Raw genomic sequence first — 4,437 nt, 5'->3', positions numbered from 1 at the left:
CTGCTAAGCATCAATTACTAACCACTCAAGCCCAAGGCCGATTCCTATTCTTTTTTTTTTATATTATTACTATAGGTAAATCAGATCCTATGCTCACTTATGGAAGAGTGTGTACTATCTATGCATTCATAATTATATCATGATCATGAAATTATCTCCTACCCATCAATGGGATTGAAAGAGTTTCATAAAATAGGGCCATTTATTCATCTTTACATTGACTCTCCTGTCACAACCCCCTAACTAATTGATTGGGACCATGGTCATGTGTTCTCTAATGACCACATAGATTGTATTACAATTTTCTTTGAGAAAGTTTGGTATAATAATTAAAGTTCTAGAAGATCTATGGTCGCGATGTCATCACCCGTTTGATGAATCGTTGTTCGATAGCCCCTGTGTCTATTTATAACTAGCCAATTCATAATTATGAGGCAATGTATTAGTAGGGACACAAATGTTTTTCTTGAGTACCATCCAAATCTCTAGCATTGAGTTTTCGACTTTAAATGCTCATTTAGGGAAAAATATATGATAATCTTAGCTAGAAAATATTATTTCCTCTTTTTTTTTCTAGAAAATTATTATAGCTAGAAAATCTAAGGGCCGAGTTATCACCTTCTAATCATTAGTTGGATGAAAGTGGTTCCTAATGATATAAATAAAGATGAATAGGATTACATTTTATTTGCTCGTTTTTTTCTAGAAACCACTTTATCTAGGAAACAACAAATAATCCTAGGGATCAAATCGATAAAGAACAACCATAGAAATTGACTTTTGGCAGAAACCCTAATCCGCTTAAAAATCCCCAAATTTCTTCAAGGAAATTTTGATCCAACGTAAGAAAAAAATTTCCGTGAAGAAATTTGGGGATGTTTTAGCAGATTAGGGTTTTCCACCGAATGTCGATTTTTGTGGTTGTTCTTTATCAATTTGATCCCTACGGTTATTTGTTGTTTTATATTTTAAGTTTACAAATTATGTTTTTTTAGCTCGTGTTCTTCTCCTTTGTCACCAAACGTCATCAAAATTCATCAAAATTGGTCTTTTTTTTTATGAATAATAGAGAGGAATCACTATTTAGATATATAAAACATCAATTGGGGTTGGATTGAACCCAAAAAATGCCGGATTGTGAATTTCTTGACTGAAATTTGGGTTTTTTTTTATCGGATTAGGGTTTTCCGTCAAATCTCGATTTCTGTGGTTGTACTTCATCAATTTGATCCCTTTTTTTTTGCTGACTGATCGTGGCAGAACGAGATTTCATCAAAATCAGGTACGATTATTTGTTGTTTTATATTTTAAGTTTTTGAATTATTTTTTTAAGCTCATGTTCTTCCCCTTTTTCAGCAAAAAAAAATTAAATTTTTTTATTCAATTACTAAGTTGGTGTTTCTTTGTGATTCCAGCAATCTAGTTTTGCCTGCATTCTACTAATAATTTTAGGAAAAAATGGACATTTCTAATATTTAAAACTATGATATCTATTAGAAAATGATAAATCTGACATTTATCAGAACAAGAGTTTTATTGAATTTAGTCATATTTATTTGTTAATGTGAGAATTTGTTGACACTTACTGTTATTTGTTAATAATTATGTTGTTTAGTATTTTGCATCAGTAAAATTGATATTCATTAGTAATACACTAATACAGTCAAATATTCTCTCAAAAAAAGCCTTACCCTCTGCATCTAATTCCACCTGTAAATTTCCACGCAATGTGTTAAACAAATTCTTAAGAACAAATAGGTTACTGTTGTATTAAGACTGATTCGATAATTTCATATGCTTGGTAGCACATTTAAAAACCAATTGGGTCTCTTGTAATTCACTCCAAAAACTCAAAACTTTGTTTCAAGGAGAAAAATAAATGGGTCATTTTGATGCGAAGTTCCTCTTCTTCATCCTCACCAGTCTCACCCTCTGTTGCTTAGGTGCGTTGAACCTCTCTCTCTTCTTCCATAGACCACAGGTACTTGAAATTTTCAAAACAGAGAAAGTACAAAATGAGATGATTGTATGGAAATAAAGAAAGAATGTGATTGTTTTTTCCATCTCCTGCTTCTTATTTGTCTCCTCAATTTAGAGTAATCATTTTCCAAAAAATGGGGCATCTTTGAATATTGTAGTGTTCAATATAATTCTTGACTAAAATTTAATGGCATTTTTCTTTAAAATTTTAAATAACCAGGATCTCGAGTGGCTTTTTCTTATGATGCAAGGAGCATCAGTTAAAAGGGGACTGTTCTCTCTCTCTATGATGCAAGGAGCATCAGTCAAAAGGGGACTGTTCTCTCTCTCTTGAAAAATAATGAGAAACTTGCCATGAAAACCAAGGTGCTTATTTCAAGCCCCCAAATCCTATATATCCTATATGGGTTGTGTAATCGTGCAATGGCCTCGGATCTTTTTGTATCTAGAGAAGAAATCAATAACCTGCAGAACTCAAAAGCCCTAGCAATTCCTTGTATTAAAAGCTATTGAATCAGATTCCTCTCATCTCAATATCAGTAGGAGTGGAGAAATTTCAATATGTATTATTTAAATATTATAACTATAAATATATAGTTATCTTTATTTAAATATTATATATTATTTAAACAATAGCACCATTTCGGTCCGGTCTGGTCGGGTTAGGTCCACATGGCCCAGGACCCAACCCCCACTGGGTCGAATTTTTTTACCATACCCAGAACCTGGTCCGGCTCCAGGTCCAGGTCCGGGTCCATTTTCATCACTATTAATCTGTTATGTTGCCAGGTTAGTCAAGCACTTGATTTGATACGAACCACTCGCTAGTTGTTTGTTTTCTTTTACAGATTGTAAGAAATGTTGCGGAATAATACGCATGGGGGGAGCCTCTTTTGCTGCCCCGAATAACATGTTCTTCATACCCTAAATAGTGATCTAATAAGTCTAGTCCCCATGAAACTTTGAAGGTTGTGACAATGAGTTTTCATGTATTTGACTTGTAGGCTTGAAGCCATCTAGTACGAGTTCCATTTCTATATTGGTGATATGTTATTAAATCTAATATATTTTTCTATGGATATGTTGTTTCTAGCATGTTAAATCAATAATGAATATTATCATATGTACAAAATTCACTCGAGAAGGAGATTGAAACAAAGCAAAAAGAGGATCTTAGCATGCAAAGAAATAGAGTTGGAGAATCGGTGGTTAAGCGGCGGATGCCTCAACATAACGTCCCGCCCTTTATTCCTACTGCTGTTTGGGGGAATAGCGCAATATAAACAAAAATGCACACTATTTGGGGGGATAGTGCAATATAAACAAAAATGCACACTGTTTGAAAAATCAAACTAGCCTAATTAGGCAGGTTCTGGCCGGTCCAAAGAGTGTTCAAAAAAATCTAAAAGAAAAATGAAAAGTATATTTGAAGAATAATTAAACAAAACACATCCAATTGAAGTTGAAAATCAATGAAAAAATGGATTTAATAAAAATCGATTTGTGCCCAGGAATATTTTTGAAATTTTTTAATAAAGATGGAAAAATATAAGAAAAGTATTTATGGCCAAAACACATGGGAAAATGTAAGAAAAAGTATTTATGACCAAAACACTATCAACTGTTACCAAAATGATTAAAAAATATTTAAAAACACATTACAAATAAATCCCTTACTTTTAAGGATTATATATATATATATATATATATATTTTAAATACTCAGCCAAACCACCAAAACTAGCCAAAATTGACTCGGCCAATGTCCCGCTCTAATTTGAGTGGCCGGTTCCGAGTTGGACCGGTCGAGTTTGCTAACACTGCAAAAATGTTAGAAGTTGTACCAAAATATACTCCCTCCTGAATGAATGCATGTTTGACTCGTGGTTTTTCTCCCCAAGAACATGACTAACGTGCACTTATTTACCATGCTCTTAACATCAAAATTTTCTCGAGAACGAGAACCAGGGAACCATTAAATTACTTAGGCTGAATTTATCAATAAGAGTTTCTAGCACCTAAATTGCATCTATCAATAGAACTTGGGGATGTGCCTTATTTTGATCATTTAAGGTTGACACCTTGTGTAAATTACACCATTAATATATGATTTTTTTTTCCACTTCATTCAAGTACCTCATAAAAATATCTTGAAAATTTAAAATAATATCTTGAAAATCAATGTCCACATGTCTTTCTTTAAGGAATTTTGAACAAGCTATATAGGTCCTATTGGAAGGATTGTGGCAATTGAACCCATTTATTGTAGCATAAAATTAGCCCCCATAACTGTTAAAAATGGATTTTTCATGTAATGTACTGTAGGAAATGGGTTTTTTTTTGGGAAAATTAGCCTTTTGCTTGCTGTTTGATAGGAAATGGATCTTTTATGTTTCCGACCACTTAAAGTTGGCATACAAACAAAAAGCACGGGTGAAAGCAAACCGAGAGGGATGGA

At 33.0% G+C, this 4,437-nt stretch overlaps 1 long non-coding RNA gene across 1 annotated transcript; it reads left to right on the top strand.

The window, feature by feature from the left end:
• The first annotated feature begins 353 nt into the window (after positions 1-353).
• LOC148783521 (uncharacterized) lies at positions 354-3,057 on the top strand. Its single transcript, XR_016050316.1, has 2 exons — positions 354-1,282; positions 2,829-3,057. It is a non-coding gene; the product is annotated as an uncharacterized LOC148783521 (long non-coding RNA).
• The last annotated feature ends 1,380 nt before the right edge of the window (positions 3,058-4,437 follow it).

The sequence above is a fragment of the Amborella trichopoda genome, chromosome 1 (assembly GCF_054954075.1).
Source record: "Amborella trichopoda isolate Santa Cruz 75 chromosome 1, AtrichopodaSantaCruz75HAP2 v2.0, whole genome shotgun sequence".
Classification (NCBI taxonomy): domain Eukaryota; kingdom Viridiplantae; phylum Streptophyta; class Magnoliopsida; order Amborellales; family Amborellaceae; genus Amborella; species Amborella trichopoda.
The sequence above is the reverse complement of the archived record's forward strand: the minus strand, read 5'-3'. Positions and strand labels throughout refer to the sequence as shown.